The 17,524-nt window shown below is 49.0% G+C and overlaps 1 protein-coding gene across 2 annotated transcripts in view; it reads right to left on the reverse strand.

Moving 5' to 3' along the window:
• The window catches only part of LOC149340808 (ubiquitin carboxyl-terminal hydrolase 2-like), a 241,175-nt gene that overhangs the window by 136,134 nt on the left and 87,517 nt on the right, over positions 1–17,524 (reverse strand). The window contains exon 1 of one of the 2 annotated variants that reach the window (XM_089549698.1): positions 149–657. The exons of the other annotated variant lie outside the window; for it this stretch is intronic. The gene's annotated coding sequence lies outside the window, so the exon portion shown is untranslated. Of the gene's footprint in view, positions 1–148; positions 658–17,524 lie in introns of those variants that run through there. 2 annotated transcript variants of the gene reach the window in all.

Below are 17,524 nucleotides of genomic sequence, written 5' to 3' on the forward strand. Positions count from 1 at the left end.
GGTTTCAGCGGCCTTTCCAAGGCAAGCGACCCCGCGGCAACCAAGGTCTCGCGCGGACGAAGACAAACACTCCCCTCGATCGGGCAGCTCGGATCAAGAAGTTTATCGCGCGCACAAACAGCTACAAGGGCACCGATACAATACTCACCGAAACCCACGACGCGAAAGTTGCTCCTTCAACACGCAAAGCAACGCTGCAGGAGCAGCGCAGAGCAATCCATTCAATCCACACCGTGAAACGGAGACGCTTCGAGGAACGAACACCAACAAGATGAACAAGGAGCACTTATATGCTGCCGGCAAACGGGGGTGGGCCACCGAAACCGGCGACGGTGGGTACTACGTGCAACCGCTGCTGAGGTGGACTGCCACACGCACGACGAGCGGCTCCGGCAGTGTCTCTTCACCGGGACACCAAAAAACAAGTCGCCCAACGTTTCCTCCGCTGTCGATACAGATCCCGGAGTGGCGGTATCCACGGGATTAAAAGCCCCACCCACATAAACACACACACAGAGGAACACAAAACACTCGACGTCGCTGCGACCCGCTAAGTGAAGGAGTATGGGAACCCGCGCGGAGCGTCCTAGCACGACGACACAGCCTAGCGCGACCGGCGTGCGCTTCCCGCTGAGCGCATCCCACGAATGACGCCCGCGCGCCGCCAGACATTCATCCGCGCCAGCCGAGAGCGAGAAGGAGGCATGAGGGAAGGAGGGAGGGAGGAGCGAAAGAGAAAAGAAAGACAGCGGAGAGAATAGGAGCGGAAGAGAGACATTTGGAGAGGAGGAGGCGGAGATGCCATCAGCGGCGGAGAGTCGGCGGAGAAGCAGCGCCAACAGCGAAAAGGGGCTCTCGCCGCGTCCAGGGAAGAACAACACAAACAATGAAGCAGAGAAGGCAAGCCAGACAACGTGAGGAACATATTTTTTCGCCGAGGTCGAGCGGCAGCGAAAGAAAGGGCGCGAAACTCGCGCTCTCGTCGCATACGTTACCCGTACGCGGCATGCACCAGAAGAGAGATAGTTTCTCGAGAGACACACACTGCTCGAGCGTGAGATGCGGCTCTCGAGGCCGGTTAAGTGGTGCAGGTCGTAAGAAAACATCGAGTGAAAGAACGAAGACAAAAAGAAGAAAGTACGAGGGTAGTTGAAGCGCGTTAAACGCAGTCTCTTTAGCGGCGGCAGCGCTGGCTCGCTCTGCGGAAGCCGAGACCCGCCGAAAATGCGACCAGCGCGATCTCGCACGTCCGCGCGCCGCTTTAATATCTCAAAAGAGAATGAGCAAGGAAGGGTGGGGGTGGAATAAGGAATGGGCCCACACATCCCCCCCCCCCCCCCCCCCATTCTCGCACCGTTCTTAGTTCAAACTGCGCAAAAATGTCGGGCGCTTTGGCAACAACAAAAAGCGCGCTTTCGCCACCGGCCCCCTTTTTTTTTAATCGCCACTCTAGTTAAAAGACACGTGCGATGCATGTGTTTGTGTGTGTGTGTGAGGCAGGAAAGGGCGTTGAAGTAGGAGAGAGACGGGAGGTGGGCCGATTTTATCCAACGCGGTGACGAGGCAAGTTGCGCTGCCCATGATTTCGACGGCGAAGGAAGGAAGGAAAGCGGCTGTTTTCGCCAGGAAATGGAGACCCGGTTTCGCGCCGCCATTATAAATTAACGAGGATGAAAATAAGATTTTCGCAGAAAAAAAAAAATGGCCCGACGACCCAGCAGCGGCGAGCGACGATGGTCGCCGACCATAAAGAGGCTTGCGCGCGGCAGAGTGCTTCACACGTGCCTGCATACGGTGAAAGATATGGGGCTGACCCAGTATTCCCGAATACGCCGAGAAAAATATCGGACAGGAAGAAGGGCATAAAACCGCAAGCTATATACGCTGGTCAGCTGTTGACGCGCGGCGAAGCTTTCCCGGTTTCCACAAGTGGGGCGGGTGGGAGCGAGCTAGGTCAGGTCGCGTGACGAAGCGCGATACTGGCGCTAAACAGCGAAGAAAATGGAGAGGGGAAAAAAAGGCGAGAGGGAGGATGCCGGGGAACGGTCCGCGCCACTTTGCGCAGCCTCCGCCATTAAGCGGAACCTTCAATGCGAGTCGAGCGAATAAGATCGGAGAAAAGTTTGCAAAAGCCACTTAACAGCGACGACACGTACAGTGATATATACGGTATACTCTGAGTGAGTTAGCGAGAGCGCCAGTGGGTGAATTAGGCCAATCTAATAACGCGTGAGAGCGTAAAGTGCCGGAACGAGCGAGAGTGTCACAGCTTGGCGAGTTAGTGAGCTTGAAGTAAGTGCATGAGTAAATAGGTCAGTGAGCGGGTGAGTGAACTATAGCCAGTCGCTGAGTCGGTGTGAGTGAATGGGCTACCGCAAATACAAGTGACTGAGAGGCAAGGGTGAACTTTCCTATATGTGTGGGTGTATGTATAACTGTGCATTATGTGATAAAGTAAGCAAACCAGCCAGTGACTTCGTCTGAGCGAGTGAAGGAGCGCAAGAACGCAGAGACGCCGTTGCAGCATACAGTGGCTGAAAAGGCACGACGCCAGATTCTGCAACAAATAGGACGAGGACAGGGAAAGGAATACGCGTGCGCCGCGAGGCCAGGAATCTCGGGTCCAGCAAACGATCCCGTGGTGATCAGCACAGGCCGGTGTGGCGATCGGAAAAGTACTTCCAAGGCAGAGTTCCGGGAACTGCGTGGTGCGATGCCCCTAAACAGAGAGACTGCAATGTCCCTTTTCCGCTCATGCGCGATAAGGGTTCGTGCACGTCTGAGCCCTCAATCAATACAGTGTTTATCTACTGGAGTGCTTATCTGCAGGCTGTCAGACCCTGGCAGAGACCGACCCGTTGGGTGACAAGGGTGAGTGTGTGTGTGTGCGTGTGCGAGGGGGGGGGGGGGGGTGCAATCGCTGCATTCAACAATGCGAAATTAAAATGTCTCGCCAGTATAGTATATCTGTTCCAACCAGTCTCAACTTCTATATTACCCGCCGCGGTGGCTCAGTCGTGAAGGCGCTCTTCTACTGAGCCGCCGGAGTTCTCGGGTTCGAACCCGACCGCAGCGGCAGCGTTTCGAAGGAGGCGAAACTCAAAAGGCGCCCGCGTGCTGCGCGATGTCAGTGCACGTTAAAGACTTCCAGGTGGTCGAAACTATTCCGTAGACCTCCACTATGGCACCTCTTCCTTCCTTTCTTCTTTCACTCGCTCCTTTATCCCTTCCCTTATGGCGCGGTTCGAATATACACATGAGATATGAGAGACAGTTACTGCGTCATTTCCTTTCCTTAAAACCAACTTTCTCATTTTTCAACTTCTATAATAAGTGTTTGTGTGTGCTGTCCGAGTGCTTGTGAGTGGTGAGCCGAATTTGGCGGTCAATACGAAATGCTATAAGCGCTCCTCTTGACGACCGACTCGTTCATATATATACCATTCGGAGTTCCCCAGTCCGCGGCCATGAACGTATACATAAAGGAAACGAAACAGCGACAGAAATAACGTCATTCGTCTTACCTGGACCACAATTTCGCTTTCCTTCTGGCCGATCCACGGGAGGGGAAATATATATCACGTTCAGCAACAAACATTCGGCGCTGCTGCACTTTCCCCTTTCCGGGACGCGTATACGAGAGACTCTCTGAGAACAAGGCGCTTTCGAACGAAACGAGGAAAACAACAAACACAGAGCGCAAACGACGGCGCCGCTTCGCCGAAACATATTGCTCCGTGCGCGTTTCGCAATTTCCAGAAGCTGCTTCTTCATTGCTTCTCTTTATTATTTTTTTCTAACAAACGCAAAAACGAAACAAGGAACGAACACACCTCCGACGTTGTTACGAAGACTGCTTCCCCGTATCTTTCTTTCTTTCTCTTTGGCTAACTGCATCCTGGTTTAGATTACACGCTCAACGTTAGGGCTGTGGCCGGTTAAGAAAGTGCTTGAGTAGATTTCTGGCAGCCTTGTCAGAAATGACACTGTCTTTAGCATAGCGATTATATGACGCTAAGCTATAGGAACCACAGAGATTACTCCGAAGCGCCCGAAAGAACTGTTTTGATGTAGGTTGCGGCCAGCGCAGAATTCCTTAACATACGCGAGTCACATGAAAGATTATTCTTTCCCGTGTAAAACCACACTTCCGTGGTCATGGGGAACCGAGCATGTGGCCTCGAGCTTAGCGCAAGAAAAACAGGTGCGGCATAGAAGGCGCGGTGATATACATATAAAAAGCGTATATCTTACTCCACATCCAACATCATCAGCATAATCCCAAATGCGTCCAGGACAAAGAAGACCTCTCGCATACCCATCCACTTAAACCTGTCGTGTGCCAGCACGTTATCCCCACAAACTTCCTAATATCATCCCTCCACCTGACTCTCTGACGTCATCAGCGGACGTTTCGTCTGCACCGAGCTTCCTGCGCATCTCACGCGTTCAGTTTAGATTTTGTGCGAAAAAAAAACGAAAAAAAAAAACGCCGGATTCCCTCGCACTGCACAGCTTTAATGAATTTTTCCTTGTTTTAAAGACTGATACGACGTCGTCTTGTTCACGGATGCAAACTCCTAACTGGCACTAACGTTCAGACTGCACAGTAATTAAAGGTTAGTAAATTTTAGTTAATTAGCTGCCCACTTGTTTTCTTTATAGGAACTGACGTCTGCCGCAGTTCGTAGTGCGTTTCTGAAAAGATTTCCCTCCTATTTCAAAGATACCACCCTTTAGTCATTTCCGTAAAAGTTACGTGAGTGATCGGTGTTTATTAGTGTAACTAAACAGCAAGTGCGCAGAGTGCCGATATATTCACGCCTCATTCGCTTTCATCATTTTCTCTGGTGCTGTTGCTTTCATTTAATAGTCGCGATATCACGCGGATATCCGAACGCCAGAAAACAACGAAAAGACAAAACAACGACGGAAAGGTGCCGTTCACCCAGAGCGGCGCCCACACACGATCAAAGCGCCCAGCTTGAGCACGGTGGAAAGTTCCCACGCAAACTCCCAGGCCGCGGCGCACAGCTGACAGGCCATCGCGGATGCGCGAAAGGTAAACAGAGACGCGTACGCGCAGCAAACGTATGAACCAAACGCGCGGAAAGGAGAGAAACGCCGATGAGCTTCCCGTTGCAAATGGGCCGCTCATTACCGGTCGCGTGCCTCATTCGCTCACGCACAGGTACGCACGGGTTCGCACGTTTCCGCTCGTCATTCGGTTATAACGGCCCGCTTAGCTGATCGCTCCCAGCTTATACGGCTGGTTCGATCGCATCCGGGGCCGCGATACATGCAGATCCACAAAGCGACACACATATCGCCAATGTGAACAGAAGATAAAACGATGAGCCGTTCGAGCGATCGCTTGCACGCGCACGCGCAACGAAGAGGGCGCGGGTACATAGGGTTGCATATAAGCAGCCAGCCTTTCGCGAGGGCGTGCCCTGATTTCTGAATGGAAGACGCCCCCAGAGGAAATACACCAGGCTTGGGGTTGGCGTTGTTCCTTCCGGGCATACTCGCGTGCATAAATCCTGACCCGGATCAAAGGAAACGAAGGAAAATTGCGCAGCAGTGAAGCGCTCACAGGATGAAGCCGATGGGAAGTGATGACGATTGCGATTTTTTTTTTTGTGTGTGTGTGTGTGGCGCAAGGGCATCTGGGGTTAAACAGCGCCATAGCACAAGGTATTTTTCTTCTTCTCAAGGTGGGGCCAAAGACCCGTTTCCCAAGCATTTCACCCTAGAGAAGCCGCGCACCAGGCAGGAGAAAAGCTTGTACCCACTGTATCACAGGTGGGTACCCGGCGGCACTGGGGATCGAGCCCTGCACCTTCCACATGCGAGGCTGGTGTTCAAGCCACTATTGGCCACCGCTGGGGTAAAGCCGATGGGAAGCATCGAGGCACGTGAAGTAATGAGACTCTATGGGCGCTCAATAAGCGAGAAATCGTCAGCGTCTGAGGAAGAATGCAGCTGAACAGAGCAGCCCTTTTTGCAAATCTCCTCGCCCTCCACATGCCGGTCGATGCTTAATTAGGCGCCAGCCCTGTGGTGTTACGCAGTTACGCTGCACCCGACAATCTTCCGCCTACCTTTCATCGCAAGTACTGGCTTAGCTGTTTGATCAGCAGCTTCCTATGCGGAAGGGGCGGGCTCCGACCCTCCAGTGTCGCCTAGATACCTACCAGTGTTCCAGTGGGTACAAGCTTTACCCTGACCTGCTACTCGGCCTCTATGGGATTAAATTTCTGGATAACCGGGTTTGGCTCCATTTCGAGTAGACCGTCATTAAATGAAAACCATCATCGTCACCACCATCTTTTCATTATAACCGAACTGCCACGTACTGTCGGAACCGCTCCCATACATACCCGCGATTTCATTCCTTCTATAGCGTGCCCGGAAGGAAGTGCAGTTCAAACATCTTTAACCCCGATTCTGACTGTTGTGGCCTAGTGGCTATATGGCGTGACAACGATTTGGGGTATTCCATCCCGGAAGCCACGGTTCAGTGCAGGCGAGGTGCGAAAATGCCCGCATACTGATAATTTGGTACACATTAACGAACTCCAGGTGGTCTAAACTAACCCGGAGCCCACCACTGTACGGCCAGTGTGATAAACCCCGCAGTGTTGTTTATTATTGCCCGCACATCTCACGCCCAGCGACAGCGATTAGTACTTTTAACCGCCCATAACGAGCGGTCTAGTATAGGTCCCTCAATCTAAATGTTCCATACCCTCTTGCTCTAAAAGAATTCGCGATATTCCGGGCCACGAAACCTGAGTGAACCACACAGAGGGGGAAAAAAACTACATATAATGTTTACTACATTCGAATCGGAGCGAAAGCACGGATTTGTGCTACGTAGAAGACGACGGTGAGCAGGCAGTGCCGCTGGACGCAGCAGATGGGAGTTGATGAAGACGACGCTCTCCAATGCAGTGTTGTGATTCCACCCCCCCCCCCCCCCCCCCCCACACACACACACACACTCTCTGTGTGTTCCCGCCACATCAGTCTCCACATACACCATTCCCAGAGGCAGTGCGGGGATTTCCTGAGATTCTTCTCAGCTTTTACTCTGTTTGTCTGTAAATAATGTTGTAAATATGTTTGTCACGTACCTTGTAAATATGTGAATACAGTTTTCCCCTTGTTTCCCCCCTACTCCCCGTCTCCGGCCCACCTTCCTTCCCTCATCGGCCCAGCGGTGGTTTTCCTGGACCCGATGCCTGGTGGAACACGCTACTAGCCCGGCAAAACATATCAACTGGTGGCAGCGGTGGGATTCGAACCCACGCCCCCGAAGAGACTGGTGGAACACGCTACTATAGCCCAGCAAAACATATCAACTGGTGGCAGCGGTGGGATTCGAACCCACGCCCCCGAAGAGACTGGTGTCATCGGCCCAGCGGCGGTGTTCCTGGACCCGATGCCTGGTCAAACACGCTACTACCACGCCTAAACATATCAACAGCGCGATAGTGTGGTGAATTTAACACGAAGGGTGTTGGCTGCGGCCTAGTGGTCTCCCTGAGCGGCCCTTAAAAAAGAGATCTGTTCGTGCAGCCGCGGGTTCGACCCCCCAGTCATGGATATTGATTTAAGTTCCTTTTCTCTTTTTCATGGCTTGACCTCTAACTTAGCTAAAGGTGAAATTTACACGGTCCGCGATTGATGCCCGAGGTACCGTAGTGAAGCTTTCTCTTCAAAACAAAACACTTAAGGGCACAGCCCTAAATGCGCCCTAAGCAACACACAACAATGGCCTGGACCCCCTTAATCTCCTGTGGACGGTGCTGAGTTCAAGTGTCGGTGCGCTAAGCAAATACCGGCAGTTTTAGTGGGTACCTGGAAAACGTTGCCTGTCACTGACCAGACGGCGCAAGTCTGGCGAACATATTTAACAAAAAAAGATAGAAGACTGGTTATTTCAGAGAAAAGCAGAATACAAGAGAACTGTTGAAAAACGCACATCACCGTTTTAAAAATGCTCTAAGACATCTCTTTATGATTAAAAATACAACCAGAATTTAACCTCCTTTATATAACCGCGGCTGGGAATTTCCCGCAGATTTCTACTAACGGATGCTCTATCCAGGGTCCTGCAGTACTTATCAGACTACATATCGCGATCATGCTTTTTAGTTCCACTTCGCCTCCCCCCCTGGCCTTTTCGCTTTTTGTATGGCTCGAAAACGTGAAGCAAATGCAGCGTCAGCTGTCCCATATCGGTGTCCCACATCGGACGTCTATGAAGATATTGTGAAGAGATGATACTTCTTTTAATAAAGCTACAAAGCAGTATTAATCTAGCCATCAGTAGCATCATTAAATAAATTTCGCACTGTTTTATGCAGATAGAAGGATCACGTTCTGGAGCCTTAGCGACATTTTTTTCGTCAAAACGAGACCTGTCACCTCGTAATGCACTCTTCAGGCTGGGGCCTCCCCGTCCCAACAACCTTTCAGCGTATTAAACATCTCTCATAACTCCCTGCTAAAGCTATAGAATACATCAAGTATGTGTACACTTATTCAATCAACAGAAAATGTAACAGCGCTAGCTCTAAAGGCGGCCATTGCATTCAGCCTTACCAAGTCAAACGCGTCGTGGCCTGCCGGGTCGCTTACATTCAAAACCTAATAGCTTGGAAGTACGATAAAAACAATAACAATTAAAAATAAACAAGCATGGCCTGGACGTGCAATTGCATCGCCTTTTGCGATACTAGATTTTCAGATCGCAATCACCAGCCCCGCAGCAATTTTCGTCAAACAATGCGGGTTGCTTCACCTGCTGCCACTTCCCACGGCCGGGCGACCTATACCGTCGTTGCTGTCCCAGAGGAATGCGACGGTTGCACTTCGGAAAGCCCCGTCACGCAACCTCGCCCCTGCGTGCACAGCACTGCGCGCAAGAGCGGAGCGGACGCCACTGTTCACGTGAACCGCTCCAACGCAGAGAGACATGCACGTTGCAACTGATTCTGAAACCCCGTCGCCCGTACTGGCAATTGAGGTACAGCCTTTGTCAAAAGTTTAGAGCCCAGGGGGTTTGCTTCTAAGCACTGTTGTGGCGCTCCTGTAGCACTCATGGAAGTCCTGCGCATCGGAGGGAGCAGGACCAATAATCTTCTTACCTTCAGGAGATTTGAGACGCTGAGGACGCATTACGAGCAAAGCAATGTGGCCCAGAAGCAGACCCCCTGGGCTCTAAACTTTTGACAAAGGCTGTACAAGATGCGGTGTATAGACAGAAAGCCGGCAAGCAATTTCAGAGTTCGAAGCAAGCGCACAGGCCGCAATGGTGCAGCTGAACGGGCGCCATCCCATATTTGGGGAGGCATAGTAGAGGTATAAACATGAAGCAAAAAGCTTCAGCCCTTGTTTCTTCGCTAGGAAAAAAGAAAATTCAAGCCCTACGCTAAGAAATATAATATGGCTCCGCAGGTCCCCCTATATACACTTTCATTCTGGACATGCAGATTCTTCCAACGGCAATATGTTCGCATATCGTAAGACTGCACCATTACAATCAATGTATCCGCAGATCCTCCCTCGGGACGCTTGCAGTTTTCTGCCATTTACGAAGACTGCTTTTCTATTGCTTTGTTAACGACTCGGTACGAGGGCAGGACAAACTTTAAAAGCGAGATTTCGCTACGTATTCGAAGAATAGACTATTCCCATCAATACGATGATAACAGTATCTTACAATAGTCCACACCTGCCTCGCAATTAAAAAGCGATGTCCACGAAAGCTGGACTTGTATACAAACCGTAAGTCCCATCCATTATTTCTTTCACCGTTATCATTTATCTCCAGGGGCGCACCGTGAGACGTCCTAATGCGACCAAGGGTACAGAGCGACATAGCGCTTATCAACATGGCCTCAGCCGCCGAGCTGCGGACTTCGTGTCCTGCTGGCTCGGTGCTTGCGCAACAGACGCGCCAATATATCGCGCTCGGTTTATCAGCTGCCGCTGTACTTGACATCGTTCGACGGTGTGTCTACGGAGGCTTGCTTTTGTTATAGGACGCCGGCTATCGCACGCGACCAGTCTGCGACGTCGCATTGGCTTCCTTGTCGCTGTCCCAAATGCGGATCCGTTAGGGAGGGACAACCACTCTCCCTTCCACTCTCAAATGGAAAATTTCAGCGTGCTAGCACTAAGACTCCCAATCTAGAAAAAAAAACCGTTGTCTGTTTGTCTTAAGCCAGCTGGACCTGCAGGCATAAAAGAAATATGGCCGTGACTGAGTTTCGAACCCGCGGCGTGAACAGATCAGCTTCGCTGCCACAGCAGCTGATAACGCCTCGTGATAAAATGCCACTTTCCCGCGCTGTGCACTGCATGTCGTCTTCTCCATCAACTTCCATGCGTGCGCAGTGGAACCAGAACACCCCGCTATCGCAGTGCTCTCTTAATTAAGGTGCGCTAATTAAGCGGTCTAAAAAATTTATAGTGCGCTACCACTAAGGTCCCCGGTCACCAATTTCGCCGATCTTTGCCTGAGGCCTGACCTTGAAACCCTAGCCTCCAACCAGAGGCGAAACGAAACGCGACGCGCTATAATCGCATTTGGCCAGGTAAGCTAAATCAGCTGTAATTTTTTTTATAGTAAAGCACGCTGGACCTCCCTTACTCCAACGAAACTGGAGCTCAAGAAATGCATCCAGCTAAGAGATCCTCCAGACGAGTTTCCCCATAGGTCTGTCCTAGGCTACTGTCACTGTTAGTTGTACAGCAAGCAGACGCAAGGGTTAAAAGTTCTAGCTGCACCAATTATTCTTGTGCCCGGCCCTTTAAGAGTACATTCACAGTCAAATCAAAATAAAGGCCCCTTGGATCAAACAGGGGACCTGCTTTTAGGCATCTGCTCCATACAGTGGTCATTATTCAAGGTGTTGTGACGTTGAACACCAGGTCAATGTTTCGATGCCCGTCATAAACGGGCGCTTTGCGACATTAGCGAAAAGCAGGGACATCCGCGTGCCACTTTGTTTCGCGCTGGAGGAACTTGAGCGGACTGAACAAGAAGCCCTTCGTGAAAGGGTGGCGATCGCAGGCCATGTTATGCGCGCGTCTCTTCTCACAGCTTCGCGCAAGTTTCGTTGGTGACTTTTTTTTCTCGATGCTAAACGCTTGCGGTACGCCACCTTACAAGATATCTATCTCAAGAGTTGAGCCACTACGAGATGTAAATACAGGCCTGGCCCTATCCTTTATTTTACACAATGCTGTTTTGTGAGCATGATGTTACGGATTCAACACCAACCAAAAGTGGGGGCGTTTCGATAGAGGCGAAATACCACCCGATTTGTATACGACAAACAAGGGGTTTCGTCAACGAAAGGTCAACAGAGCACGTTAACGATTTAAAAAAGGAACGTGAAGAGGAAAGACTGGGATGGATTTCTTGCCAGTCACTGTCCGACCTGTCCCGATGCACGGAACTGCAGCCCGGACCTTGAACACACTGCTGTCATTAGTTCAAGCCAGAGACGAATCACGCGCGAAATTATCGAATCTGGACGTATCCCTAATCTTTGGGAGGATGGCGTGAGCACGGCTTCTATTGCCCTCTCTGATAAGCAGCTTGATTTCTTGGGGCATGTGTAGATTACTGTTTTGCCGACTATACAGTATACACATCTGTGAAACGTTCACAACAGAGTTACTCAAAGTCATTGCACCGTGGTCATCTTCAGAAAGTTCGGTGCTCGTTAATGAACCCCAGGTGAAAGAAGTTAAACTGCAGCCCTCCGCTATACACAGCGTGCATAAAAGCCGTTGCTTTGACACGTAAAAATCCTATAACAACAATCATTCATTACTGCGCATGCTGCATATAACTGCGAATAGGGATTCGCGAGAGCTTCGCGCAATGACGTTATCCGCAAGAGGCGGCAAAAACCACATTCCGGCAACCAGAAATGGGGTGGATGAAGGCTGGCTTCGCCTGGGGACAGGAAAACCTCCGCCAAACGGCTCTCCGGAGTCAACGCATCGATATACGGTTTGGTTTGGTTTATGGGGTTTAACGTCCCAAAGCGACTAAGGCTATGAGAGACGCCGTAGTGGAGGGCTCCGGAAATTTCGACCACCTGGGGTTCTTTAACGTGCACTGACATCGCACAGTACACGGGCCTCGAATTTCTCCTCCAAAGAAATTCAGCCGCCGCGACCGGGATCGAACCCGCGTCTTTCGGCGATATACCTTTAACGTGAGAGATACCGGTCATTTCCTCAAGCAACACGCTCTGCTTACGCTGTAATGATACGTAAAAGAGAATACGAATGTACTGATACGTATTACTAGAAACAGTGAGGCAGCCCCCCCCCCCCCCCCAACAGACACCCCGGCAGCAGCATGAGCTATGCAGAAACAGAACGTTGCACACTTGTATCCTTTCAGCCCCACTCCTTTTGCGCGTTGACAGAAACGCCAGCGGTCTGCTTCGCCCATCACAATAGTGGCTCTCCGTGACAAGCTCTGCCGACCTGAATTGCGCATGTGGATAAGATACGGGCGCGGCTGTCAGCATTCTCTATACGAGGCGGGCGACCTGCAACTGAAGCGTCCTCGGCACAGAATTTATTTATTTATTTATTTATCATCATACCCACAGCGCCATTGGCTGGCATTACAGTGGGGGGGTAGAAGAAAAAGTACACAAATGCCACCGCGTGCAGGTGGTTACAAAAAAAGAAGATAACAATGAGATAGAAAGAACACGGAATTATTATACACAAACAAATGTCACAGCATGGAAGAAAATGAATCATTTGATAATATGGACACTACTTCCTCAGGCAGCTTGTTCCATTCCGAAACCGTTTTGGGGAAAAAAGACATTTTAAAAAGGTCAGTCCGGCACCTGTATTCTTTAACTTTAAGTGAATGATCTCTACGTAAAGACACGTAATCAGGGTTGGCTATATATTTGGTTCTGTCTATTCCAGTTCTAGAATGAAATATATTATGAAATAATTTTAAACGCAGTACTTTCCTACGTTTTTGAAGTGAGTCCCAACCCAAAGATTTTTTCGCGCTCGTTACACTAAAATAACGCCCATAGTTATTGAAAACAAAACGAACGGCCAAATTCTGAACTCTTTCTAGCTTTTGAACGTCAAGCAAGGTTTTCGGATCCCAGACTGTGCAAGCATACTCAAGTATGCTTCTAACATTTGTATTATACAGCAGTTCTTTAGTCTTTAAAGGGAAAAGTTTAGCGTTACGTCGCAGGAAACCTAAAACACGACAGGCTTTGGCAGTAACGAAATCCACGTGACGATGCCAAGACATTGAACTTGTTAAATATACACCAAGATATTTAAATTCCAACACTGAAAGCAGTCTGCTATTATTTATGTTATAAGTGAAAATATGGGGAACCTTCTTTTTAGTGAAACACATATGTACAGATTTTTGTAAGTTAATATGCATTCTCCAGTTCTCACACCACTGGGCCACTTTACACAAATCCTGTTGTAATGCATCGCAGTCACTTTGATCGTTAATAATTCTATACAATACACAATCGTCCGCAAAAAGACGCATGTATGAAGAAATACCTGAAAAGATGTCATTCATGTAAATTATGAACAGTAATGGGCCCAAGACGGATCCCTGAGGCACCCCTGATGTTACAGCCACCTCATGCGATTGTTTCCCGTTGACAACAACACATTGACGCCTAAAGCTCAAATATTCCTTTATCCACCTAATAACGTTCTCATTTATGTTGTACCAGTATAATTTTTGTATTAATAAGGAATGTGATACAACGTCAAAGGCCTTCTTAAAATCTAGAAAAATACAGTCAACAGAATATCCCTTATCTAAAGCACTTGACAGGTCATGTACAAATTCGGTAAGCTGGGTGACACACGAGTAACCACTGCGAAAGCCATGTTGATTAGTATTTAATAATGAATGTATACTAAGATGATTCATAATACTAGTATAAAACACATGCTCTAAAACTTTGCATAATACACTGGTCAAGGACACTGGTCGATAATTTGAAACAACATTCCTAGGTCCCGATTTATGTATAGGTACAACATTAGCAAGCCTCCATTCATCAGGCAAGGAGCCTTCCTGTAATGACTTTGTGAAAAGAATTTGAAGGTACCTTGACAACGCAAAAGCGCAAGAAGAGAGCAGGATCGTGGGTAAGCCGTCCGGACCGGTGGCACTGTTATCTTTTAAGCGTTCTAAGAGCGACACAATTCCTCGCTGATCAAATTCAATGTTCTCCATGGGTTCCGTACAGTTCAAGGCAAGGCGAAAATCGGCAGGGCTATTGCTGTCCTCAGCAGAAAAAACTGAGCTGAAAAATGTGTTAAAGCACTTGGCTTTCTCCAGATTATCATGAACGATACTTCCGTTGTGATCGAGTGGCGGGATAGACAATTCATCCTTTCTGTTTCTTTTTATGTACTGCCAAAATTCTTTAGGGCGATCCTGGATACGCATGTCGAAAGACTGAAAGTAGGTAAATTTAGCCTCTTTGACCGAAGCATTCATATCCTTTGTAATCTTTTTTAACTGATCCATGTTATCTTCCGACGGATTTCTTTTGAAGCGCGCATATAGTTGTTGCCTTTTTTCAACGACTCTGCGCAGCGCTTTTGTGAACCATGGCTTGCTTTTGCTGCGACGTTTCGTCATCACCCATGACGGCACATGCTGCTCACGCAAATCAAATAGATTGGCTGTCAGTATGCGCCACAGCTCATCAACGCTGAGTGAATCAGACAATGTTTCGTACACATCGACATAGGATTCAAGTGCCCAGGCTATCTCGGGGAAATTTGCCTTTCGGTAACTGTAAATGCGCCGATTGCCACAGTCTTCAAGTTTAACATACTGAAAGTTCATTTCCGCTAAAACACAACTGTGATCACTGATACCGGGCACTACAAGGGTAGAACAAGCTGCCGATGGTTGGTTAGTGAATAATAAATCCAAAACATTGTTGCCACGGGTTGGCTGCAGCACTAATTGGGATAAGCTGAATGAATTGCACAGATTTAACAATTCTTTGCCTACTGCGGAATTGGCTCTAGACGGAAGACATCCTGAGCTCCAGTCTAATTCAGGAATGTTAAAGTCACCTCCAACAACTAAACAGTCAGTTTTAACAGTTTCAATCATATCAGTTAGGTCGCTGATGGGTTCAAGCTGATTTCCAGGTGGCCTGTAAAACGAGCAAACTGATAGTAATTTACCATTTAAAAGTCTAATTTGAGCCCATACTGCCTCACATGTCCCAACATCAATTTCCATCTTACGAGAACTAACTAAGACGTCCACCAGTAAAAATACGCCTCCTCCGTGCCTGTCTCGATCTTTTCGATAGCTGATATAGTTACTCGGAAAAACTTCGCTATCGCTAACATCCCCATCCAGCCATGATTCACATCCGATCACAACGGAAGGTCTCGCCATGTCAATTAGACCATGTAGCTTGTCCACTTTATTCTTAATACTTCTGCAGTTTAGTACTAGAATCGACAAAACAGAGTGATCCGGCTTAACTTGTCAAGAGGCTCGAACTACCTGCCCCTGAGATTCGTCGTAAATGTACTTGACATTATTCAAGTAAAGGACATCGTATTTCAGATGTGCTTTGCCATTGGGTCCCTTGCGAGGTTTGGCGTAGTCCCAAAGCATTTTCCTCTTGTTTCGTACTGGTTCAGAGAAGTCCTCTGAAATGCTAGTAGAACTTCCTTTCAATTTCTTCGCATTTGACAGAACAGCCTCTTTCTCTTTGAATGAACTAAAATTAACAATTATTGGGCGAGTTCCTTCTGAACGGAACCGTCCGAGGCGATGAGCTCTTTCGATTCTGGGGTCTATTCCCAGAGTAGATCTACACAAATCTAGGACAAGTTTTTCAGAAATTGGTTGTGACTCGCGTTCATCCTCGTCCTTAATTCCATAAAAGAGCAGAGACTAAAGAAAAAAACACTGGCAGCTGCTTAACTAGTTCGTCTACAGGTTAAGCATAGAACGCTGCACACAAAAGAAGCGTCTCCGTACACTTGACACATCTCGCAAAGTTTCCCAATATCAACGCGCGGCGACTACACAGTCGGGACAGATCGAACAGCCGTGCGGCCGTATACGGCGCGCTGGCGAAGCTCCCGCACAGCTAGCGTCGAAGACATGCCCTACTTTGCACAGAAGCTGTACAGGCGTGAATAAAGAAAGATTAGCACACGTGACCTGACACCGGAGCGGCAGATGACAACGCTCGGGGATGCGTTTACGAGCATGCCGATATCAAGAGTGTCAGGCGTGTTCGCAAACCGCGGCACCGCGGCGCGGTGCTATTTGGAAGCTCCAGCGGTGGCTGGTTTTTGGTTTTTGAGGAAAGGAAATGGCGCAGTATCTATCTAACATATCTCGGTGGACACCTGAACCACGTCGTAAGGGAACGGATAAAGGAGGGAGTGATAGAAGAAAGTAAGAAAGAGGTCATGTGTTACTTTTGCCAATCTTCTTTTAATCGAAAGCCTTACACGGCTCATTAGCAAAGAAATCTGGCGTCTTTGTCGACGTCCAGGAAAAGTGGCACACAAAACCCCCAATGACGTCATAAGCAAAAAAAAAAAAATGTCCTCCGAAGGTGCGGGGCATTGAACCACGGACCTTCAGATCGCGAGGTGAGCACGCCACCCATATTTCCTTCATTCATTAAAGTCTCTCGCTCTCTCTCACGCAACCCATAAGCCACAGAACATTTTTTTTTCCAATGCGGTATTTACTACATGAGGTTATGTATGTAAAGAAGGGGGCTATTTATACAATACTTACAAAGCACTCAGCGAGCGGCTGCATTGCACTGGCCTGACAGACGACTACCCAACTAAAAGGGCGGCAACGATAGACACCGCATCAACAGCGAAACCAATCCGGTAGAAAGTGTCTTTCATCATAGATGTCCCTCCGTTCCAGCACCATTCGGCTAAAATGACCGCGTTCTTGGCGAGCAAATGTCAACCTAGTGTACGCGTTGCCTTACGACTGTATACGAATTAGTAGGTGTGTCATTAGAAAGAAAGGAAGGAAAAATATAAACGAGAAAAATATATTTCCCCTTCAAAGCACTTAAGTAGCCTTAAGCGCCCTCCGTAATTTTTGCTCACGCCTGTACCCGCCAAGCCACTCATCTGCGACGCAAACAATAAAAAAAAAAGGCGGCTGGGAAAGGAGAGGGGAGGAGGGGGCAGCCCCACTTCCAGCAAGACGGCCGGGGAGCAGCGAGTCAAAGAACGCGGCGGATTGCGCGTGCACGTCCCCGCGTGCCTGCCTTGCATAGCAGGGTCCACTCGACGGCTCCATTGTCTCAATGGGGCGAGGCGGACGCGTTCACACGTCGAGTGGCGTCAGTGGCCGCGATGCGCGCACGGGGTGCTGCACTCGGTGACAATGAGACACCGACGAGACAAACCGAGGCAGAAACGGAGCACGTCTGATCCGGCG

The sequence above is a fragment of the Amblyomma mixtum genome, chromosome 6, assembly GCF_055824585.1.
Source record: "Amblyomma mixtum isolate Tamu chromosome 6, ASM5582458v1, whole genome shotgun sequence".
Taxonomy (NCBI): Eukaryota; Metazoa; Arthropoda; class Arachnida; order Ixodida; family Ixodidae; genus Amblyomma; species Amblyomma mixtum.